We start from the raw sequence: 27743 nt of genomic DNA on the forward strand, positions 1-27743 counted from the left end.
CCGAGGGAGAAGTTGAATTCCTCTTCATATTTGGTTAGTTTTCTAGACTAAAAATATTTTAAAAATAATAGATTCTAGAGCATATCAATCCATTGAGAGCTTCAAAGGTAGAGGAGTGGTTACAAGTTCAATCTCCAAGTGGATGATTTTTTACTGTGGAGCTTGAACAGTCCCCAATTGGGAGATTATTTATTTATGGTGATTTATTAGGAAAGTATTGTACACTTTGTAAGGCATTGGATTAACTCTTTAATAATTTTTTAGTTGACTCATCAAGGATTTTCAAGTTGACTCATCAAGAACTTATGAGTTTACTTATCAATAATTTACCAAGGCTGACTCATCAAAAAAAATTTATAGTTAACCTATTAAGCTTATATAAGTCATGTGATATTGTCTTAGGCATAGGTTTTCTAAAATAGTTACATATCTTCTTGCAGTGGTATTGAGTTGTAAGGGATATTGAAGATTGTAATAGGTTGAGGTTACTAGATAATAATATTAGAATAATTATTTTGTGGACATAGCCCAAGATTGGGTGAACTACATTAAATATTTATGTTATTTATTCCTTTGTGATATTGGTAGTATTTTCCTATAACTGCTAGTTTTCTATCTAAATAATCCTAACAACCTTTCTCATCTTCATCATTGTTCATGATGATGAATCTATAATAGCAAAATTGGACTCACTCTATTGTAATCCTTACCAAGTAGAAAGAATAATAGTTACAGAAAGTGTTGAGCCTAACAAATGTTTTTGATACTAAAGAAAATGGATCTATTCAAGAAAATAACATAGAGTATGCATGGAAAATTACATCCAAACTACATTGTGGTCAGCATATGTAAGTCTCTAAAATAGATATGTTGGGAAGAAGTGGTATTCATAGAAATATAAATTCATATAATGAATATCAAAGTGTACACAGTCCAATAAATAAATTCTGTAAATAATAATATAAACAAATATGAATGTCTTATGTATAACATAGCACAATGCATTACATGTCCAACACTTATTGAAAATTAGCAAAAGTAAACGAATAATATAATGACACTCTACCATAACAATATTGTGGGACTGCCTTTTTCATGATACTTTGAAGGAGCAATAAGGAAAATAAATTCTTTTCTAATTGATTTCATTAGCCAATCTTTTTAAAATGATGCATTGTCATATTCTTCTCCTCTTCTATTAAGTGCACAACATGACTTGTAAATTTCAGCATAGCAACCTCTATAAATATAACTCATATGAACTAACTTAATATGATATTTGTACATAGTTTGCCCAATTTTTTCTTCATTATTTTGGATGGTGATCAGGGCCAGATAGCTCTAGGGAATGATAGACCCACATATAGTAGAAATAGCAAAAAAAAACACTATGAAAAGAATTAAAAATTATGGTTACATTAGATAAAATATTTAGGAAAGATTTAGAAAATAATCTAGCAACAAAAAATTCATTGGAATTTCACAAATCTAAGAAATGTGTATTCAAAAACAGATGACCAAAACTTACTTATGATGAACACCCCTATAAAGTTAGATATTTGAAGCAATGATAAGTTTTACTAGATAGTGTGTTTGCTTTAAAAAAATGATAATGCTCATAACTGTAACATGAGAGTGTTATATTATTTGAGGAATCATGTTGTGTGTAGTCTTTCCACATAGTCAAGACACGACAATCAAATATAAGATTTCTCATATGATGAACTTTATCTAAATTTATTGACCATTAAGGATTGATTGGTAATATTGACTTCAAATCTTTGGATGTAAGTTGGTCTTATGAATGGAGAATTGGGATATATCTAGAATATTATCTACAAAATAGGAATTATTCCACCTAAACTAGCAACATATATCATGGTTGAATTTGATAATTACTCTAGAATACCATTTGATGATAATCACACAAACATAGTTCTATTAGCACAAGTACAAAGAGGTAGAACTTTGCAATTAGAATTGGGATGAGCATTAAGAATTCATAAATCTTATGGACTAACTCTTTTGAAATCCATAGTTGATGTAGTCCCAAGAGAATGAGTAGGATTGATGTTTATGTTGGTATCTCATGTAAAGTCTCTAGAAGTCTTGATAATAATTTCACCATTCACACATGATCATTATGAAAAATGAAACATGTGAAATAAATTTCCACTAGAAAAAAATGAAGGAATTAGACTCAAATTTTCTTTGAAATGGTAATTGAGTAATTGATTATTAATTTTTCTAATACATTATGTAAATATTATTCTCAATGATTGCTAAGTAATAAATAATTAAACAATATTTACAAATTAAGTTCACTTTTTTTTCATTGTGTATCCATTATGAAGACCATGTGATATTGTATGTATAAAATTTGATCAAACATAAACTAGATATATATACATGAACACTAATCCACTATAACTAAATTATAATGTTCCGAACTTATAATGTAATACCATTTTCTATGAATCTGTTTGATATTTGAAATTATTTTGGTGAGATATCGCTATATTATGTCAATTAATCCAAATCTTAAACTTTACCCTAAATCATAGCCTTAGATTGTAATCTTGTTACTAACCCTAAATCATAACCCTAACCATGATGATAATCTTACGAACTCTGGCCCTAATACTATCTCTATCCCTAAGCCTAATCCCTTACCCTAGAATAGTAACCCTAAATATAAAAATCACTATGTTACTAATCCTAACTCTAAATCTTACATCCTAACTCTAACCATAAGCCTAACCCTAATTGTTCTACCTTTAAAAACAATACATCCTAACCTTCATGCTAACCTTATTTAATTAATTTACCCTAATCATAAGGCTAACCTTAACCCTAATACTATTTGTAACCCTAACACTAACCATGATACTAATGCTAACCCTAATACTAACCCTTACCCTAGAAATAACCCTCACCTAGATAATTATATATTAACACTTATAGAATGTCTTCCATATTGCGTTCTGACTACTACTATCATATATTTAATTATAAAATATAAAATATGCCAACATATATCATTCTTGAGGTGTCGATTTTATAAAATTGCAAGGTGGAACAGGTCCCTAAAGAAGGAGATCTCCTGGCATATTTTATATATAATAAGTATATATAAGCTAGTTTAGCTGCATGTTATTCACATTTCATGTAGAGAAGAATAAATATTACTTTTCTTTAGGAGGAAGAATAATATTATGGATGTCTTATAATTTGTCGAGGAATTGTATTCTATGGAATTATTTCATCATCTATGTTTGCAACATTTTGCAAAGAGTGATGTCAATTTTGCATGCAAGTGGCTCTAGGAATGAATTATAATGAATCTTTCTACAATAATTTTTTCAACAAATTTATTAGACACTATGTGGTTTAGAGTTCAAATCTTCATTCACTTTTCTTTTAGTGAGATACAAGATTCCTTTTTTGTGAGTTACAAGGTACAATTATGATTTTAAATCACTTCCCTCACATTTAATAGTGATTTCTTAGATTTTTTATTCATTTTCTTAGAGAGTTAACCAAGAAATTTTATAGGAAGTTTGGAATGATGCAATGTTGTATCCAAGTCCTACTTTATTTTAGTAAAAAGAGAATAAAACCTAAATATTCATGCCATAAGTAGAATGCTCTCCTAATTAATTATAAAAGCATAACTAAAAAGAAAAAGTAGAACCCTTCACAAATAAAATCATGTCAAAATAATTGAATAATATTTATAAATTTAAAAATATTTGAAATTTGTATGGAAACAATGTAGAATATAATTATGTATAATGCATTTAACTCTACTACTTATTGTGTGGAATAAAAAGTGAAATTTTTCTACTGAATAGTCACTCTTAGAAAAATTGTCATATGCTTTAAACTTTAAAAAATAAAAGTGTTCTACAATATTAATATAAATATTTATTTTATTGTTACCTTCACATTTTCATGGAATGTTGTTTTCCACGTAAACATGTAAATAACTACTATAGTGGAAAAAAGCATTCTTCTATGGCCCTTAGAGAATAAAACTAGCAATCGCACCTTAGTGTGCAATAGCTACGCCATAAAGGTGTGAAATAATTTATATGCACTTTAAATTAATTAATCCTAATTAAATAATGTATGAATTTTAAAATACTTAATTTTGATTTAGAATTGTATTTATGCATAAAATTAATTTGGTGAGTGTCATTAATATAATTTGATTTAGAGTTAAAATGGTCTATTCTTATTACCATATATTTGTATAGATATTAATTTTAAATGTAAAAGCTAACATAGCTCACAACTAAAAATACTTTTAAAAAATTGAGTCTATGTTGCATGGTTTAGCTACATATCAACCCAGTGAGGTCCTTAGTGATACATTGACTAAAAAAGGATTCCACCAATTATTTGTTTTGGGAAAGAAGTAATGAAGCTTTGTAACATGTGTTCTACACTATGGAGAGAGTAATGAGACAATTCATATTGTCAACTTTAATATAACAAGTATTGCTTTGACCTTAATTCAAAGTGATGAAATTAAGTGGGAGAAACTTATTTGATAGAGTTCACTAAAGATATATTGTAATTGCTTTCTACAATCATAGAATATGCACAATTTTTCTATAAAATCTTGTTCACTTTCTCCTTGATTGTGTCAAATTATCTTCCAGCCAGAATGTTTTACTTTCTATGATCATAGAATATGCACAAGTTGTCTAAAAAAATGTTGTTAACTTTCTCTTTGAGTGTGCCAAAAAAGAGAGCTTTACAATTAGATGTCTATTTTATCACGATATATAATGAAGGAGGGTTCTATTAGATATCTATCCACTTTGTACCAAAATATTTAACAAATTAATATTTTATTTTATTTTTATCAATAAACGATCGAAGCCTAGATTAATTATTATTATTTGTTCAATTAATTATTATTATATGTTAAGCAAACGTAGATTTGAACACAACACCTCCCACATGAGAGGCTCGCAAGTTATCATTTTGTTCTAGGCTTTTGCCTATTTAACAAATTCATATTGATAGTTGATAATAAATGTAAAATTTTAAGTATGTATCTCATCATTATTGTATATTTTTAATTATAACCTCCTTATCATATCATAATATTATAACTAATATTATTTATCATTACATTTACTTCTATAGTATTAATATTAAATTCTCTCATATGGATACTATAAAATAAAACTCTAATAATACTAACATAGTATTTATATAACTATATCAATATTCTCCTATGTAATGTTAATCTTAGATTGGTTTTGACAAGTGAGTGTCTATACACTTAAGTTATTTACTTAGCTCATGTCAAACAAGTAACATATGATGAGCACAACATATGAGTAAGAGCATGCCGAGTAAATAGTGAGTGTTGAGTAGATAGTAAGTGCTACGTAATTCAGGTGCCAAGCAAGAAGTGCATGTCGAGTTATTCAAATGTCGAGTGAGAATATTGAAGTCATAGTTAGTGTTGAGCATCAAGGACTTCAAATGTCAAGTAAAATAGTTTTGACATAGTTGTTTGTATTGGTACAAACTACTATGTAAACCATTTTAAAACCGACTTAAGGATTGATTTACAATCTCTTTTTGATAAGGATGAATCTCAAGTGTGAATCCCTATGTATTAAATGCATTCAATCAGAAAAAGGGAATGTTTAAGCAACAATAAGGGTGAATCAGAGCCGTTGATTCATACCTAATCCTAAGTCACCTAGGTCTTCTTAAGGAGGACAAATTTTAATTATTCTAATGAGAGAGAAGAGTAGAGAAGGAGAGTTTTCATACACAAATAGGACATTCATGGAGAGCAAGGTATTATAATTTGAGTTTGATTGAAGAATCAATTAAAGGAGAATAGAGGAAAGGAAATAATGGACAATAGAGAGACATCTGATTAGAAAGGATCAAGTATACATCAATGTACAGGTGATCTGACATCAAGCAATAGAGTGCTAAATGTAGGATAATTGCTAAGACATTTTAATAGGTGAATCGGTTAAATCTCTTAACAGATTAGTACTAACAGGTTGTATTTAAATCCTCTAACAAGGTGCTTACATAATTGTGAGTTAAAGTCCTTTAATAAGGCACACTTCTTACAAGGTGTTGAAATCCTCTACCAGGATAAGACCTAAAATAAATTGTATGCTTTTAACAAGGTAGATCATGTTTCATGATCAAACTATTAGAAATAGAAAAAACATGGGGGGAGAATCAGAAATCTACAAATTTTAGTCACCAACTAGATATTATTTTCTACTTTAAACCATACATAACAAAGTAATAAAGTAATACTAAATAGTAATAGTAACCATGCACAAAGATAACTCATAACACCTAATTTTGTTAAATAGGAAAACCCTGGCCAAGGGAAAATCCTAGTGGGGATAATACCCACTATATAATATACTAATATATAAGTTCCTTGTTAAAGGATGGACCTTTTTAGGAGTCAATAAGAAAATTTAGTATAGTGAGTCCCTATTAGGAGACATTGAATCCCCATTAGGAGATTCCAACCCTGTTAGGAGTTGTAGTATAGTAGATGCAAGATGAACCCACTACCCAAACATGCACTTCCAAGTACGAGAAAGGCTCACTACCAAAACAAGTAATCAAACTTCTAGAATATATATTTTTTCTTAGCTCAATTTCTAATCACAAAATAGCTTCACAAACTTTACATATATCACTTTCACAAAAGTTCGCATACAATTGCTCAACACAACTTCTCCAAGATAACACATTTGAATTCACAAGACATCCTTTGCATAAATACCATGTCTTTACAAAATTTTCTACTAAGTCAGCTAAGACCATAATACAATTTTCCAACTTAGATTAAACATCTAGGATGTCAACCATAATTGGTCAAGTAATTATTTTGAAAACAAAATAATTCCTTTCCTTTAATTTTTTTGTCCTATTTCACTGGTAAAACATGAATATCTCTTTTTTCGTTCAATCCATACCTATTTTTGAGGTTATACACAACATCATCAACATGTATAAAATCTCCATCTAACTTCACTAGTCATAATATGACATTAGTAACAAGTTACAAACAAAACAGTACACTATTGTATACCAAATTCATACTTAGATAGTTTTATAAGTAACAAAAGCTAAGTATCTTTATTTCCAAGGTTTTTTGTAAGCATGTACATCATGTGTTTCCATAAATGACAAAAATTACATATCTTCATTAGCCAACTATCAACAATCTCCCCCTTTGACATTGATGACAACAAAATAGGGAAAATTGGCTAAGTATCAAAAACTTAAAATAAATAACACATTAACATTACAACTATTACAACTTGTCCATCTTACATATGCTTCCCCTTAAAATATGATTTCATATCTTACAATTTTGTGTTCTCTTTACCTAATTTAAAATTTTCTTATTCATTTCTCCCCCTTTGACATCGATGACAAAGGTTAAAATGTCAAAAATTGTCCAAAAAACTATCCATTTGCTGTAAAAAATGTTGTTCTTATGCCTTAAGCTGATAGTATCTTCATGCAATCATCAAAACATTCCTTACGATTGTTCATACCTTTAGTCCATGTATCCTTGGTTGATTCAACAGAGGTGAGAGTAGCGCATAAGGAATATGATGCAATCTCAACTGCATTAAGGTCTAAATATAAAATGTTAGGATAAGTGTCCTTGGCCTTGACACATTCCTCCTACTATTTCTCAACAATAGATATTTTTAGAGAAATAAACTATCTAAAATCTGACACTCTCTTCAAAATGTGGTTCTTTGAAAGTTCTAGTTTCCTAATATCATAATTAATATTGGCCACTTTTCCTTCAAAATCATCAATTTTACTAGAAGGATGTTGTAACTAGCTAGATAGAGCCTCTAGCTCACTCATCTTTCCTTCAATATGACTATCAATATCCTTAGTCAACTTGTGAGATAGGGTACACTTAATGGACAATACCTTGCAATCATGTTGACACTTCTAAATTTCCTTAATACAAGTATGAAGACTTATCAAATCATTCTTAATATTTTGACAAATAGTGCTAAACAAGTTAGAATCATGTGAGATCTTTGCCTTTGTTTCTGCAAAATTCAACAAATTTGTGAATTCTTCGTCAAAATATTTGAGCATTGCCTATACCCTCTTTTTAGGATCTACCTATGTATGTTGTACTACCAGAGTACTATGTAATCTATTAGTAACCTTCATCAAGGTTCTCTGTAGGCTCTTCATTGTTCTGTTCTTTTCAATGAGTTTTGACAAAGATGACATCTAGTCAATTTGATCATCATCATCATTAGTTGTTAGGCTAGCAAGCAAAAGTGGACTAGATGAACTAGAAGGTTTAGTGTCATCTTCCCTTTGCTTCTTTTTTAGCTCTCTCTCTCTCTCTCTCTCTCTCTCTCTCTCTCTCTCTCTCTCTCTCTCTCTCTCTCTCTCTCTCCTTTTCTAATCTCTTCTTCTTATCTTCCTTTGTTTTCCTTTTCATTTCTTCTTCTACTAATCTTTTCTTTTCTTCCTCTACTCAATTTCTTCTTGGTCTCTTCTGTTTTCCTTCTCTCTTCCTCTGATAACCTCTTCTCTTCTTCAATTTTCTTTAATTGTTCTTCAATATCTTCATCATGAGGTTCATTCTAATCAAAATTCTTAAACAGGTTAGTATTGTCAATGTTAATGGCAACATTGGTCTAATCTATCTACATTGTGTCACCACTCACTAAAACTCCTAAGGTTCTGGGTGTAGGTGAAGATGTTGCCTTGGAATCTATCAACATCTGAATTATAGTTGTTGTAGTTTCACAAATTTACTTATCATTCTCACGCACCATAAATAGAAATGGTCTTACCTTTTTCCTGAAGTAAAGAGCTAGGTTGTTCAACAATCTCTTGATTTCTTCTTTTTCATCAGTCTTGCATATTGTTCTTATCATAGACTTCTAAAGTTCTAAGTCCTCAACTCAAGTTGGTGTCTTCTTCTCAATAAGTTTGTTATAGACTTTCTGGTTTATTGTGCCTCCAGTATCCTTGAGTTTAAGACTATTGGCTGTTATGTATCTCGCAGTAGAGATATCTATCTAATATTTCTCAAAATTATTATACAAGTCATAAAATCTTTTCATCTAAACAAAGTTTCCTTGATTAGCAATAGCTGAATTTATCTTCTCTATCGTTGGCTTCCAGGATCGCCAAGCTTTTCTTGCTGATTACTTAGAAGTAGTTACTTTCTATGTCTGTTTAACTTCTACTTCTTCTTCTTCTACTTCACTAGACTTGACAATTGTTAACAATGTATTTTGTCTCTTTCCTGGTCTAGTGGCTTGTTGCTTGACCCTTTTTTTCTTTATGGTCATAGCATCCACTAATCTTTCTGATTTCCTCTTTGGTTCACTTGGATGTACATCTAATATTTTTGCATAAGGAATGCTCTATTCCGAAGATGTCTCTACAATAGACACTGACAAAGGCTGCACATTTAGTATACCTTATTTCATAGTCTATCTAACTGCTTGTGACTCACTCTTAGTTATACCAGCCTTTGATAAAAAGCTTTCTTCATTATTGTTTCAATCTTCTTGTGAGAATCCTTTTCCAAGGATTCTTAATAAGTTGATTGGGTAATCTCATCATAGGTTCCAAATTTGTACTCAGCTTGGTCCTTCTCTAATTTCAACAATAAATCAATGTATCCAACTGTTGTTTCATTAATCAATTCATAACCTAAGGGATTAAGATTTATGTTTCCCAAGCTTATACTACTTGAATATAAGTAAAATATGTATCAACCATAACAAAAATATCTTCTTTAAATCTATCTACAATTGCAGGTGCAATTCTAAATCTCTATCTCATTTCATTCTGAAATATTTTCATTATCAGATTCCCACTATCCAATATTTTATTTGTTGGGTGTCTTCTACATACTTTTGTAATCTTCTCCATTATACATATATCACTACTCATAATATCTATGACTGACAAATACAAAAATCTCTTAAGTACATGAAAGAATAAATGATTGATTAGTGACTAAAATATAAACATACCATTCTTAGTCCTTTTAATTTTCTCTAGGTTCTCAAGTAGTTGCATTCTTAGAATTTCATTGAGGTTAACTTGTTCCTTCTCAACACATATCTTCTAGGCTACATAGATGAATCCAACTAACAATTCATCAAACTTAGAATTTGCACATAAGGAGTAGGCAATGATTCTACTTAGGAGTCTTACATCATCTTGTTTAATTGTGTTGATCACCATGGTCTTTCCATTATAGACTACTTTGGTATAACTCTCAACTTTCTTATTAACCAATTTCTCACCTATAGGTATACTGCCTTCTTTACTAAGACCATTTAACTCATGAATAAGGTCGAAAAAATTATCAACTGCAATATCTTCCATCCTAGTTTTCCATTAGTTTTCCATCATGTATTCTACTTAGTATCATTTGTTTCCACTCATTTGTGTCTGATTCTTGGTAGAAATAATATTTAACTTGTCTAGTTCTCTTAAATGTTCAAACCCAGGCTCCATCATCATATCATGATTAAAGACTAATTCCATATCATTGTTCACATACTCACTTCCAATAGATTTTAAATTAATATAATTTCCTATATCTTCCAAATACACTACATTGTTTGGTATAATGGATAATGTTGAGTTAGGGTTTCTTTCTATAGGTTTCATGGAAACAACCTTCAATTTTGGTCTATCCTCATTCCTAACATTGTGAACTACTAACATATCCATGCTTCTAACAAATATGAACTTTTATCAAATGAATTATATGCAGAAAAATAATAAAACACCTCCTTCAAAAATAGGGTTTGGCTTGAAATATTCTTGCCAAGTCACTTCTGAGTGCTCTATGCTTTGGATGTAATCATAATGAAATGGTAATCAAGTCTATACTCCATTTTATTCCTTCAACTTGAACTTACATTAGGTGCAAACTTTGAAAACACAAAAAAGTTGTCAATTACACTTTGAAATCAATATTTGCTCAAGATCTTCTATCTGATATTTAGATGCTACCTGAGGTTTTCCATAGCTTCCTTCCATCATGACAGAGATCCACAAAAATTTTCTCCATGAAATTCTTAGTAAAAACATAGTTTTCATCTTCTACTACTGAATTGACTTTCTTTATAATAACAGTGACTCTTAATTCCTTCACAAATAGTTTAGATAGGCTCCAAATTACAAGTGCTCTTAGATATAGTCTAAACTTATCTTGATACACCTTTTTCCAACTTTTCTACCCATACTTTGATCTCTGAGTGAAGTTACAAATTTTGGTGTTGTGAACAAGCTTAATTCAACTTAGTTGAATCAAACTTGATAACGGACTTCGATCTTCTAGCTTTTCTTTGAGATGTCTAATCCTTTTACAAATGCCTGATTGAGTTTATTTTGAAGTTCATTGACTACATTTCTTTGTTCCTCATCGTCTTTCTTAGTTCCAGAGTTCATCTCATGGTTCCTTCTGTCATTTATGACGTTTCTTTCATCATTCCTTGTATTTCTAAAGTTTCGTCCATTGTTCCTTCTATCTCCAAAGTTTTTGTCCATTCTACAATACTTTGTTGTATGTTTGAAGTCATTGAACAATTGACATACTAGATTTCTACTTCTAGGATTCTTCTGATCATTAGGTGCATGAAATTTTTGAGCTATGTGTTAAAAGTTGTTACACTTATATCACATGATTTTTCTTCTTTTATCATAAGGTCTTCCTTCTCTCGACATCCTTTCATTAGGTATTCTTCTATATATAGGGTTAGTATTTCTAAACATTCTACTATTCCTTCTATCATTATCATATTTAGGTTTCCTATAATCAATCGCCTTATGACCCATACCATGACAATTATGACAATAAAAATCCTTAACATGATTAAATGACTTATTTGTACAATTTATTTTCATATGAACTATTTCACTTTATGAAAAACACTTACTTCTAAATTCATACATGGTTTCCTTAGGAGATTCCACTTGCTTTGGTTCATCCAATATCTCAACTTACTTGTCTTGTCTAACTTCTTTAGATTTATTAGAAGATTGACTAGATTCAATCTTATCATCAGATTTTTCTTTTTCTTTCCGATTTGATATAATCTTAGGTTTCTTTGTAGACATGTTAAATAGATGACTAAGACCAATCTTATCATAAGTAGGTCTCTGTATTGACATTGAATCATCAAGCTTTTCTCTCCTACAATAAATATTCTCAAGTTCTTGCTTGCATTGAGTTAATTCACCTTTCATAATAGCATGTATTTCTAAAGTTCTTCATGATCTTCATTCAATGTTTCAAATTTAGATGTCTTCTTCGCTAGACTTGCTCTAAGATCTGTATTCTTAGTCTTCAAATCAGATTCAAAATTGCTAGGATCACTCCTCAAAGTTAATTTTAGATTGGTAATCTTCAATTCATGCTTCAAGATCTTGTATTCTATCTTCAACTTTGAATAATCATCATCACTAGTTTTAGATTTAGTAGATTCGGGCTTGGATTTGAGATGTTCAATCTTATCCTTCAATTGTCCAATGTATACTTTGGAGTCTTCATATCTATCCTTCAGCTTATCTCTTTCTTTAGTAAGAAGATCAATGTGTTCAAGTGCCTCTTCAAGGTTCTTCATCAATTGTTCCATGTCCATAGGGATCTATATTCTTAGTCTTCAAATCAGATTCAACTTTGCTAGGATCACTCCTCAAAGATAATTTTAGATTGGTAATCTTCAATTCATGTTTCAAGATCTTGTATTCTATCTTCAGCTTTGAATGATCATCATCACTAGTTTCATCTTTGTAGATTTAGGCTTGAATTTGAGATGTTCAATCTTATGCTTCAATTGTCCAATGTGTACTTTGGATTCTTCATATCTATCCTTTAGCTTATCTCTTTCTTTAGTAAGAAAATCAATTTGGTCAACTGCCTCTTCAAGGTTCTTCATCAATTGTTCTATATGCTTAGGGATCATACTCAAGTTTTTAAGCTTCTTCTATGTAACTATGCTCTGATACCAATTGTTAGAAATAGGAATTACTGGGGGTGGGGGGTGTATCAGTAATCTACAAACTTTAGTCACCAACTACATATTATTTGTTACTTTAAACCATACACGAAAAAGTAATAAAGTAATGCTGAATAGTAACAATAACCATACATAAAGATAACTCATAACACCATAATTATTTAACTAGGGAAACCTTGGCCAAGGGAAAATCCTAGTAGGGATGATACCCACTAGATAATATACTGATATATAAGTTCCTTGTTAGAGGATTGACCTTGTTAGGAGTCAATGAGAAAATTTAGTATAGTGAGTCCCTATTAGGAGACTTTGAATTCCTATTAGGAGTTGTAGTACAGTAGATGCAAGATGAGCCCACTATCTAAATATTCACTTCCAATTACAAGAAGAGCTCACTGCCCAAACAAGTAATCAAACTTTTGGAATATACATTCTTTCTCAGTTCGATCTCAGATCACAAAATAGCTTCACAAAAGTTTGCATACAATTGCTCAACACAACTCCAAGATAATACACTTGAATTTGCAAGATATCCTTTGCATAAATACCATGACTTTAAAAAAATTTATACTAGGTTGGAAAAGACCATAATACACTTTTCCAACTTAGAGTAAACATCTAGGATGTTGACCCTAATTGGTCAAAAAAATATTTTGTAAATAAAATAATTCCTTTCCTTTAATTTTGTTGTCCTGTTTCACTGGTAAAACATGTATATCTCTTTTCCGTATAGTTGGTACTAACTGTTGATGTTAGACATGTCATCATCAACATATATATAATCTCCATCTAACCTCGCTAGTCATAATAAGATGTTAGTAACAAGTTACATAGAAAACAATACACTATTATATACCAAATTCATACTTAGATAATTTTCTAAGTACCAAAAGCTAAGTATTTTTATTTCTGAGGTTTCTTGTAAGCATGTACATCATGTGTTGCCATAAATGATAAAAATTACATATCTTCATTACCCAATTTTTAAAACAAAGATTGTAACCTTCATTAGATACACTTTATTACTGTAGTAGTGCAGATTTTTGGGTGTCATCCCCACCCTAGTTTTACCTTCTCCTTGGAGGGTTTCTGGGTAGTCATATCTTGTGTCATACATGTGTGAATTCTTACTTGTTTAACATACCTTAGATGTATATGCTTTATATGGTATTTCAATTTACTTTTTGAATTATGAAATGGATGTATGGTGAATGTTTTTATGGGTAAATGTTTGAAGCATTGATTCACCACTCCCCCACCCCCCCTCCTCTCTCAGAGTTTATCTTTCCTATTATAATTCAAACAATTAGTATCAAAGGTAAGTCCTCTGAAAGTAAAGCTTTGTAGCTTTAAGGAAAGATCTTGAAAATGGAAGTCTACAAGTTGGGAAAGATTATTAAGAACCAAGAGATTAAAAAGCTACTCATTCTACATCAGCTGAATGAATCAAGAGATGATCTAAAGAAATCATTGAGAAAAAGTAAGGAAATTGCTATTGAGTAGAATGACACACAATACCAAGAGATGGACACTAGTGAACTATTTGTAAATGGAAACTCTAATGAATTTGATATAGCAGTTGTAGATCTAATGGAAAAGAACAAAACCCTAGCTGAAGAGATCAGAAATCTAAAGATAGAGCAAGAATCACAAGCCATATTGTTGTGTGAGGTGACTAGATAGAAAAGGAAAGTTATGGAAGACAAATTCATGATTGAATATGACAAAAGAGTTTTCACCAGAAGACTAGAAGAGAAATCATCAGAGATAAATAGGATCACTCACATGCAATTGGAAACAATGAGTCAAGTCATGATTGCTAGCAATGAAATAAATAGTAAAGAAATTGAAATCACAAAAATGAAGTTATAGAAATAACAATTGAACAATGATCTAAAAAAGGAAAAGGAGCTTGCTAAAAGTTTCAATAAACCTAGTAAAGCTATCAAGTACTTTGAAGAATTGATTAGATCCCCTAGATCTAACAATGATACTTCTAGATTGGGATACACTAGTACTAAAGAAGAAGAATCATCCAAAAGTGGTAAAGAAAGAAGTAACAAAGGTAAACTAATTGTCATAATTTTGGTAAGATAGGTCATACTACTAATGTTTGCACGAGAAAGACTACAAATCTGAATGTTAAGTAGAAGAAAATGGGTCACTACCACAAGTGTAACAAACAAGGTCATCAGGCACATGAATGTAGAACCAAGACCATGAACGCTCAAGGATTTAAAGGATACTACTATAAGTATCAGATATATGGACATAGAGCTTTTGAATGTGGATCCAAACCAAAATGGTCATCAAACAAGTAGAAAAAGGTAAAGAATAACAATAACTCTTATAATTGGGATTATAGTACAAGATATAGTTGTCACTACTATCAAGAGTATAGACATATTCTTGAGAATTGTATTGGGACACATTTCAGAAGTGATTACGAAAAGTGGTTGAGTCAAACCACATGTTTTAGTTGTTTGAAGATTGGTCATAAAAGAAAAAATTGTCCAACAAGGTCAAAGGCACCAAGTTGTGAGTTCAGAAAAGGAAAAGGAAAAGCAGAAATTGTGAATATCAAAGATGAGATGAAAAAAATATAGAGGGGAAAGGAAGATTGCAGCACAATAAGTGTAGATGAGATCACTCCACCCAATGGGTCAGGTGATCACACCTCCTCAAATTAAGCAATAATGAGGTAAGTGGGACTGATACTCAAAAGGATATACTATACATCAGTTCCAAGGATTTAGTTTTTGAAAAGATTACATATGCATGAATAAAGATGCAAAGTGATTTTTAGGAATCAAGAATAAATCTTTAAGTTTTGTCAATTTTCATGTTACTACTATGCACGAGAAGTTTCATATGGTTGCTGAGTGAAATGTTAGTGGATGCCAAGCTAGCAAAATTGTTAGTAAAGAAAAAGCTCATACTGGTTGCCAAGAATATGGAAAAGCAAATGGATTTCAAGTGATCTAGTAAATTCAATTGAAGCTGAGTTAATAGTTGTTTAAGCACTTAGCATCAAATGTAGTATTTTAAGGGCTATTTGATCATTTTTTGTTCATTTGTCATCATTCAAATTTGAAGTAGAGCACAAAGAGCTAGAGGAGATCTAAAGAAATTGATTTGAGCTTTTGCAAGAGATTTAAAAGGCTATTTGACTAAATTCCAGCAAGATTCACAAGTTATTTATCGTGTGCTAAGCTAGATAGTTTTAAATTTCACAAACCCTAGTTTCATGTAATGGCATATAGTTCTTTAGAAACCAAGGTTGTAGAGAGAAATGAGGTTTTAAATGTGCAATTGATAAGTAATGAAATCAAACAAGCTACTTTTAGGGCCATCCTAGATATAGCTTAGAAACATGATTCCTCTGGTGCATTACCCATGATACCACTATAAGTTTTGATGATACAAGATGTTAGAAATTGTTATACATGCAAAATTGGAAGCATAGGTGATATGGAAATCAAGGAGATATATGGAAAACTATGTGAGAATAGAGCATTGAAGGAGGAATTTAAAATTGTTGAGAAGAAAGGTTAACTCATTCCCTAGATTTTCCCAATGTATTCAAGACAGAGTGGATAAAAATTGTTTTGAGTAGAATTAATGACAACTCTATATGTCTAAAGAATGGACCAGTGAAAATTGCCAAGAAGATTGTACCTAGAGTCATAGGGTATCCTACCCTAGATTGGTGCAAGAAAATGAGAAGTGAAGCTAAGGAAATAATTGAAAGAAACATAGGGGTTGTGTGGAATAAAAGCGGGATGACAATTGATACAATCATAGATCCCCTAATAGCCTTTGTAGCAAGGGTTATAGCACCCAAGTTCTATCAATCTAGTAGAATAAATAGTGTAACTTGCATTGTAGTTGACATGGGTTACAAAATAGTGAAGAAGGATCTCATACTTATGATCTTCCCGAGTTGCAATTGCAACAATTGATTGAAAATTTGGGAGCTATAAGGAAAATCAAAAGAGCATAATGTAATTTCAAATCTATTCTTGTATGTATTTTCTTTTATGTACATAATACATTTCCCACATTTGGTAAAGTTGCATGCAAAGTAAACAAGCCTATTGCAATTCAAATAGGTGAACTTATTGAGCAACTAGGTGATAACTTTGAATTTTTCATTACAAGTTATTTAGAAGGTTTCAAACAATCAATGAATAAAAGACTGAGGATACAAGTCTCACTAGTGGAGAAACATTTTGATGATGTTTGCTTCCTATTTGACACTGATTTCACATATGTTCGCGCAATGATTCCTAGATTGAGATGGCTAAGGCCATTAGAATATGAAATAAATGTTGATGAGGCCTCTACATAAATCACAACATTACTTGCAAAAGAAGTGGATAAAGAAGCCACAACATTTGGAAATTATGACTTGGCCAAATCAAAGATTACAATGGAATTGAAGACTGCTTTAGTGATTAGGAAGAAGAATAAACTAGTTAAGAAAATAAAAGAAAGATTTGGTGAAGGGGTCAAGGAAGAAGAGGAAACACAAGCTCAAGCACCATTGACATTAACAAAAGGTCAAGGAGAAGACCAACAAGAAGAGGAAGTAGAAATTGCAAAAGGTGTCGAGGAAGAAGAAGCCATTGAAGCACCAACTACTACTGAGATAAAGAGAAAAACAAAGATACAATCAGTGAAAAAATCAAAGAAGGTTGCTAAACCTAATTAGCTGAAGCCTACAACACCTACCAAAATGGCTAGCACTAGAGCCACTTCAAAAATGCTAGAAGTAGCCAAGCCTAAGGAGAATAAATCAGAAGCTCAAAAGAGACCAAGATGGAAGTATATCACTCTAGCTAAATATGATGAAGAGAAGACTGAATCGAATGAAAAAACCAATTTCAAGTGGTAAGTCATAGTCACTCTTCAGATTTAGACAATCTATGTGAGAATATTAGGAACAATATTGATTTATTAAGATTCTCTCATATTGAGTTTGACAATCTTGGGAAGATTGAAAAGAACCAAGTGGAAGAGGCAGTATATTCCATGATGGCAATATTCTAAAAGACTCCTCTAGAACTTGCCAACTCCTTACCCAAAAGTTTGTATGATAGAGTTGAGCAAAAGTGGCATTATTATTTAAGACACTAAAAAACAAATTAGGAAGATAACTCTTGCTCAAGTTATGCTAGAACTTAGTAAGGATGACATGTCTAAAGCCATTAAGAAGTATGATGGAAGATTTGTGCCAAAATATAGGGCATTCAACATACTAAAAAATAGCATAGAAGATGTTGTACATAAGTCCAAGCAAATGTGGAAATTAACATATGGACTATCAACATCTAGGGAAGCTGAGTAGACACCTACTGAGGTAGGTGAGGATGAAGAAAATGACACTAAATAAGGCACAATTGAGGGAGGTACAGATATGAACATTGATACCCAAGCACCAGATGAAGAAGAGCAGCAAACATAACAAAGTGTTCAAGATACACAAGTGTCGAGTGCTAGCTCTCCATAAGAGACAAGTGCAAATATTGAAATTATCACAGTTAAGGATGTCTTCAAGACTATTGCTCAGAATATCAGTCCCCTCATAAAGGATGATTTGAAAAGGATACTTGTTAAGACCACTCTCCAGGCCAAACTATGTGATGACTCTATATTGGTGAGTGTAGATGAAATTCAGAAAATAGATACAATAACTATAGGGGAGGAAGTGAAAATACTAGACACACCTTTAGTCACTCCTCAAATCACAAGTGTACAACCTTCACAACCTATAGTGGTATAACAATGGAAGGAGACATCAATTTTCACTATCAATAAACTTATGCAAGACACTCCAATCTCAATGAATGTGCAAGAACCAAAAAAAGATAAGAATGAGATAGTTTGGGAAGACAAGGTAGAGACACCAAAGAATGAAGGTACTCAAGGCCAAATAGGCCAGGTAGATACACCTGCACCTCCAAGACAAGATCAAGGTGCAACTAAAACTACAGAGGAAAAAAAGGATAAGACTGGAGAGTTATGATTGACATCTAAGCTAGAGGAGCAACTACCAATTCAAGCACTGGTGACATTACCAGAATCTACTACTCCTCCTAGTCAATCTCTTCAGAGGCCAAGCACAAATTCTACACCATTGCAATTTTCAAGCTTAAATCCTAGCTCATCTAAGGTAGAAGAGATAACTACATATTGTGTTATTAGCCTAGATGAAGAGATTGTATTGCCGAAATTTGATTTTGCAACAATTACAATTAAGCATATGGTTATATTATAAGAGGCCCTAGCGAAGAAGAAAAATCTAGAACCACACAAAATAGAGTATACACTAAGAAAGCTTTGATTGACATCAAAGAGATTTTCCTAGATGCGTTGAGTCTATTGACTCTAGATGAAAACAAGCCCATCATTGAACAATTAACCAATATAGTGGAAAGGGTTATTGACACGGATCTAGATACAAATATTAAACTACTTGAATAGTCTAAAAGGAAGTTTCAAAATAAGGTGAGTGAGAAGATATAAAGTGCTATTGCACTAACACAAGTTGAGCTAGCAACCAAGATAGAGAGTGTGAAGAAGGTACTAGAGAACATTTTCTCTTTGTACACCAAATTTTGTAATCCTACTTTCTTCACACAAGAAGTAAGGAATCACATCCTAAGTTTGGAGAGCCATATGCAATCATCTAGGTCTACTTTTCCCAAGTCTCCAACTCAAAGTGAGAAACACTTCATGTAGCTCTTGCAATCCTAGAGTTAGTTAGCATCATTACAAGTAGACGAAGCCACCATCAGGGGTAAACTAACCAATATCCACTCCACACATGGAGATATTGCACAAGGAACTAGGCTATGTTGAAACTCTTATGTAGAAAGATCCTCATCTTTCTACACTAGAAGGCTTAGTCCACCTTGCTGCCAAGCTAGCCATCCAAATCAAGTCTTTGGAGGTAGCTTGTGATAATTGGGATGTAGCACTAAAGATTATAGCTACTACTTTGGATTTGACTTGTCTAAAAAGCAAGGTATACTCTAAAGCACATGATGATTGAGGCATAAAGAAATGGGGAAGCCTTGTTAGATTTAGTATTTGTGGCATGCACATCTTTGAAACTTATATTTTCTTGCTTCAACACAAGATGCTTGGCGATGATGGGAAAGATGAAGGGGATACAAGGATTCGTCCAAAATCCTCATTGCAGACTAGACATTGCTACTAAACCAATTATGTTGCAATGTTTGACTCTCTTATGATCCTCAATTCATGGTTGGTCGAGGTTCTAGTCCCTTACTCCACTAGGGCTTTTGTGGATTGTTTGTTCCTTATTTTCCTATTTTATTAGGCTCTGACTTATTGCTCTATGGTGTAAACTATACAAGTAGGAATTTCATTTTTGTAATATTTTAAGCAGTGCTATTTTGTACTGTGGTGGTAACTTGGAAATTTTTAAGTTGTCAAATTAAGGTCTATACTTACCTTTTTCTTTCTAGTTCTATGCTAAGTTTTTGATATTATTTTAAGGAAAGGCTTATCCAACCAACCAATTTTATTGGGTTTGATAGTTATAATACCTTTATTAATATAATTTAAATTTAGATTTTTTTTATTTATTTAATTAATAAATATAATATAAAAATCAAATCTAGTGGAAATTGTCAACCTGTTTCCTTTTTCTACTTTTACTCTACTATATCTAAGTGGTTTTCTGATTTTTGCTCTTGATTAATATCAAAACAATATCAACCAAACATTCTTGGTATTGAGGTTTTGTTCTGACTATTGAATCCTTTAATAAGATACCTTTATGGGTAAGATTGTTGAATCTTCCCCTTCACTTTTGGTTGGATTCAGTTTTGGAGGCTGTCAAGTAGGCTATTGGGGACTTCGAGTTGGTCGATTCAGAGTCTACTAAAATGTATAGGATGATGTATGTATGTATCCTTGTGGAGATTGATGTGTCCAAGGGTCTCCCTAAAAAGATTACTTTGGCTTTTCCTAATGGTTCTTGGACCCATATTCTTGATTATGAGGGTATTCTCTTTATGTGTAGGAAATGTCATATGGCTGGCCATCTCATTGTGAGGTGCTCCTCTAATAAGGTTAGATCAAAGAAATCACTCTTTTGGTGATTCAAGGTTTCAGACCATCACTATATAGTTCATAAAGTTTCCAAGGATGAGGATGAGGATGACATGGATAGCTCTACTTAGAATGATTCTTCTTTAGTATGTGTTTCTATTGTTGTCTCTAATGACATGATTTTCTCTAAGGAGGCTTTGATCTAGAATGTTGATGTTGTCCCTTCTCTAGTTGCTGACTCTGTGCAAAATTTTATTTCTGGTGTTGATTCAACTATCTTATCTCCTATTGTTGTGGGTATTAAGGCCCATATTTCTTTTATGAGGGTATTAGGGGTTAGTACTGGTGCTACCCCTTTAGGTAGTTTAGGTTTTGATTCTTCAAGTTTATCTCTGGATTGACAGAGGGCTACTGGAAATGTGGAGGATGGATGGACTTAAGTTAAAGGTAAAAAAGTTAAATCATCCAAACCTTCATTTGATATGTCTTTACATTCTCAAAAGACTGGACCAAAATGTAAATCTTGATGGTCTTTTTCTGGGTTGGTTTTTAGCCCTCTTGTGGGGAAATTTGGGGGTGTCCCTCTAGTTTTTTTGAATGGTGTTTCATTGTTGTTTTATGATCTTTCATTGTTATATCTTTTGGTCTCTTCGTACAAGGTTTTCGGTCCTTTCAAAACATGTTTTTACTAAATCAAAATATTCTTAATGTACATTTGACCATATTTTTACATTTATTGCAATTTAAAAATATTTATTCTTATTCTTAAATTTCAATTAACTAACAATAAATATAATCAAATAGGAAAAAGTGTTTATTTTGTCATGTTTGAGCTTAATTACTAATATAAAAGGGGTTCCAATAATTGTAACACATGATATATGTACTAATAGCTCATCACACATGTCCTAATAGATAGTTTTTTAGCTTTTTTAATCAGTTATTCATTCATTCATTGTTGATACATAGAATGATATTTGACCATAAGAAATTTTTTTGTTATTGTATTTGTTGTAGGAAATATACTATTGTATTCAACTAAAAAGATTACCCATATGCAAGCAATCATTGATTAATCTATTACAAGGAAAATGTTATTTATTAGTGTTGGAATTACTTTAGAATAACTGGGGGGTGAATTAGTTATCCAAGGTCTAGATGTACAAATAAAACTTTTCACAGCTTAGTGAACCCATAAAACATTCATACTCATGCATACATCCAAATGAATATGCAATCACTTAAAACTTATAGCTTACTAACAAATCAATTTGCAGAAATGTAAAGCATGAAACATAGCATATTCATCAACACACATAACATAATGATTTACATGGAAACCCAATTTGGGAAAAACCACCAATAACATGCTACTCCATTTTCACTATTCTAAAGTGATGCCTTGTGAAAGGCCAACCCTACTAAAGATTACAATACACAATGTTAAATGTGACCCTATTAAAGGATTTCAATCACCCTGTTAGAAGTGAGCCTTGTTAGAGGACTTTAGGCCATTCCCTTGGAATACCACGCTATTGAAGGATTTACAAATGATTGTTAAGTCAACCTTAATCTAAAGGATTTACCCTAGACTGATACAATTGTTAGCGAGTAATAGTAGAGCTTTAATCTAATACAACTTACAACTTCTCTTGTAGATTACAAATCTCTATTCAGTCCTCCATTATGCCTGACCTTCATTCTTTGTAGCTCTAATAGCTTGTCCACCCTTAAAGAATTCATCTCCTTAAGCCTTCTTGCTTAACATGTCATTGTAGACTCTTCTCTTAGGTCACTTGATGAAACAAAACCCTTTGACCTCATGTCTTCCTTGGGTTCTTGCACATGACAACCTTGGCTCATGACTAAACGTTCCTATAAATAGGAAATTAAGATATTTTTCTGCTCATTCTCCATCATCCAAATTAAGGTTAATATGGGTTAGCTAGGATACAATGTATCTACCCCATATTCCATATCTATTCTAGAAACTTGCTCTAGAATCCACTTTGAATTTTCCTCAAAACAATTTACCTAGAATTTTTTATCACTAGCTCATCATCCTTATCTTCCACCTGGTTCAGAAAATCCAAGAAAAAAAACTTTTCAACTCATATTCATCAAATTCAAAATCTTTAAAATAATGCAACAACTCAACATTATCAAACTTCTAATGATCGACACATACTATGTCACTCGGCATCCTCTATGAAATCACTTGGCATCAACTAAAGTTTACTAGTGCTCAACACCTACTAAAATTTACTCAACATAAACTATCTTTCTTGGCATCCACTAGAATTTTCATTTACTCAACTCCAACTAATTTTTTTCTCAGCTTGCACTGACTTTTCTCGGCACCTACTGTCCACTTGGTCAAGCTTAGCAAACAAACTTTGTATCATATGTTCTTCTAAATTTTTTTAATGTAACCAACATTTGTAATCTTAAGTAGATAATCAATGCATCATGTTACCACTATCTTAACTAATCCTTGTACTTCATTACATAAGCATAACTCAACCTTTCCTCTAGGTGTTGTTGTTACCTCTTATTGATCAAATCCTCGTCATCAATCAACTAAGTGATAGTACTTGAATCTTATAAGAAATTGTCTTACTGGAAAATAGCAGGTTTGACATAAGTGACAAAAAAATGATTGAAACACATAACCTATTTCAACAATCCCCTTCTTAACAATTGATCTTTTCAATTAAATTTCAACAATTAGTGTTATTCTCATATCTATTAAATATGTATCTCTTAAAGAATAAAGAAAGAACTATGTCAAGAACATATTGTTAGTTGTTTTTCTGGGGAAAAATGATGAGATATGTGAAACTTGTGAAAAGAGAAGGGCAGACACCATCAAAATTGAGCAAACCTTCAAAACCTAATTATAGATTCAGAGCTCTGGAAAGGATCAACTCCAATAGATCCCATACACAGATCCTACCTCTATATAACAATGTCCCCATGGTGATAAAGAAGGTTTCTTTCCAATTGATAGATTGCCAAAATAGATTCAATATTTTATGTAAGCTCCATAAATCTAGAGACAGGGAATTATTTAGGGCTTGTTAAGCAGAAGGCTACCAAAAAAAGTATAAGAAAATCAAAGGTAAAAATAATGAAATAGAAAAGGTAGAACTCAGCCACAATACCCTTAAAATTCCTTGGAGGTATCAAATGAGGATAGATCTAGAAGATGGATGGCAAATAATTTGCAATAAAAAAGCTTCAAAGAAGTCAAAACCCCAAATGTTGAATCCACCAAACCATGACAAGATACTAGATACTTAGCAACATCTAAATTTCAAAACAAAGTATGCTATTGAACAATGAGCTCTAAACCCTGCTAAAGGGATACAATCTTTTCTAGATCATGGCACTCATCAATCTTTAGCAACTCCTCCTAGCCCAAAGATTTGTGCCTCAAAACAAAAAAAAAACTCCTCCTAGCCCAAAGATTTGTGCCTCAGAACTAAACAAAAACCTTCATTCATCAGAGATGAGTGTTTGAGATAGGGCTAGCAAAAGTAGAAAGGAGTTTTTTTTTTGTTAAAAAAAGTATGCTAGAAAAATAGGAAGTAGATTAGGAAGTGACCAAGATTTTTAGAGGCAAGCAAATTCCAAAAGGCAAATAGATCCTCAAACACTAGGTCAAAATCAGAAGATGCTTCCACAATCTTATCTCAATCACTCAAAATCACTAGTGATTCTCGATACAACTCTCACCTCTAAACCTATCCATAGTAGGATTAGACCTCAACTAATATCATAAGTCAAAAATGTCCCCATATGAAGTAATAGGAAAATCTATGGGTTTAACCATGTCTATGTGAGCCTTATTTCCCAATTAAGAATGTAAGTCCCTACATCCCTCCACATAGGAAGTACTCCTAGATCCATATAGATAAAATAGTTACCCTTGGACATAACTAGAGCTATAAACCCCCATTCAGGGAAAATCTCTATTGAAGAAAATTTGCAATGAAAGACCATTACAAAATAGGAGGCATGAAAATCAGTCAAAATGAAGCATGTGCTCAACAACAACAAAACTCATCCACACATAGAGGACATTCTAATCATTAGTAATGCAAGTAGTGAAAATAGATGGATAGAATGTTAAGAAGTTGGACTATATGCCATCTAGAATGGCCCAACATCTGGAGCTCTTGATCTAAAAAATTAGTTACATGACTTTTGCAATAGGTAAGTATCTCTGACATTAATAATCATCTTTTCTATTTTCATTGCAAAAATAAATATATTACGAGAGATTTCCTTTCAACTTCTTATTATTTTTATAAAGGAAATATAATCAAATTTCTAAAATGGGAACCTTACTTCAATGAAAATATAAAATAAAGAAACTAAAAGCACCTATTTGGATGGTCTGTAAAACTCTTAGACCAAAACTAAATCACAGTCAAATCTTAAAAGGCTTAGGTGAACATTTAGAGGAACTAGTAAGAATCAAATATGGATACAATGACTCAAATGAAATTAAATTTCTATTAAATATGGAGATAGGATAAAGAGAATTTAAAAGTGAGAAAGTAATGACAAATAGATCATCACACGACTTACAATTCACAAAGTACGAAGGGAGAATCAATAAAATCATTAAAATAAACCATCTCAAAACCATAAAAATGTAGCATTTAAAGAGGACCTCAGATCTCAAAGAAATCTTCTATATGATATACCTAAGGAATAAGAACAAAATCTATGAGAGCATAGATGACATTAGGAAAACAAATAGATCAAGGGAGAAGATATGTAAAGAAGAGGAATTAGGAGAAGGGGAGATTAGAGAATAAGTTGAGGAGAATAGATTATCAAAGTCTAATCTTCAAATAAGTAGACAATTAGAAAAATATATAATAAGTCATTTAAAGAGGAAAGTATAATAAAATTTGAGAAAAACATTTGCAGTAGGTTACAATGTGAACAATGCCAAAAGGATAATCAATGCACAAGTGAAATCAATAGCAATATGAACAACTAAAAAATGTTAACTCGTATTATGTTATTAAATAATAATAATATTTTAGATCAGATGAATTTGTGGGAACAAGTAGATGACAATCATTGTAAGATCAACATTCACAACATTAGAATAGGAAAAAGTAAAGAGTTGGCTACTAGAGAAGATTAGAAATTGAAACCACCTTGAGAAAAAAGGACTATGCAGGGCCATCAAGGAACCATGAATCTAGGCAATCACCAAAGAACAAACTATGGACACAAGACAAACAAAAAGAAACATAAGGGCTTGGTACCTTAGTAGAAACAAACATAGAAGTAAAAGAGGATCAAATACATAATGAAATAAGCTTAGAACAAATGGTTATATAAATTGAGGACCTCATGAGCTACCCAAGGGAGGGACCTGTTAAACCAACGAAGAATTGACAAGAAACAAATGAGGGTATTACCAATTAGAAAGACAACAAAGAGACCCAAAGGAGACTAAAAAAGAAGAGCTAAAAGAAACTTTCAATGGAACATTTACAAATGAAGATGTTGGACAAACACTAATTCAAGCAAAGGTACAATAGGCAAGAACATAACAAAAGGATCATCAAAATATGAATATAGCAATAGAAATAGGAAATGATAGGAAATCATATGACAATTTGATTCCTCCTGCCACCTCAGAATAGTGGGGGAACATCACTATCAGAAAGAGATCTAAGGAAATTAAAAAAAAAATCATATAAATTCTAGCAAACTCCTCTAAAAAGAAAAGATCCATTTGGGATAAATAAAAAAATGGAGACTAACAAATAGAAGGATAACATGGAAATAAATAGTAGAAACATCATATTGTATTGTCTTGAAATGGAAGCACTTCCATGTTAAGAGCATTTAGCCCTCTGAGTAAGTGGTATAGGGTCATGTTAAGTGCCTTGAATGTGTTTGTACATGGATTTGGATGTTTTCCTCCTATTTTTCTTCTCTCTCTCTATTACCAGCCTATTTCTGAGGAATTGTTTTGTGAGACTAAAGACTTTGGCCTCTAGGTCAAGGTCAACCTTGACCCTAACCTAGGTCATGGTTGAACTCAACCCTAACCTAGGTCAAGGACAACCTTGACCATGACCTAGGGTAGGGCCGACCTCATCCCTGACCCCAAGTCCTATTTTCAATTTTTGAAAGTTTTGGGATCTTAGGCTTCAAAAAGTTTCTTTTCCCGCTTCTGAGTCAATTGTTTCAGGTTTTAGAATGGTAGACTCTTAAATTACACTTAATCTAGGTCTATTCCTAGGGGTTAAGGTTAAATGGGATTTGATGCTCCTATGTCAACCTTCTGTAGGAGTTAGTGCCCTAGATCTCTATATAAGGAAGCCTCCTTCCCTCATTTTGACATCCACAAGCTATTGACTTATTATGCAAGAAAAGAACCTAAGAGCACATACGAATGATTACTATCTATGAGAAACTATCTACTTTTCAAGTTTTAAAAAGTAGTATATCATTCAAGTTCTCCATTGAAGATCAAGGATTGAAGCATTCAAGCCTTTGAATGGATTAGGTTCAAGCATTCAAAATTAAACATTCAAAACCCTAGATCTAGCTACCATG

The sequence above is a fragment of the Cupressus sempervirens genome, chromosome 7 (genome assembly GCF_028749045.1).
Source record: "Cupressus sempervirens isolate cs-2001-9-10 chromosome 7, ASM2874904v1, whole genome shotgun sequence".
NCBI lineage: Eukaryota > Viridiplantae > Streptophyta > Pinopsida > Cupressales > Cupressaceae > Cupressus > Cupressus sempervirens.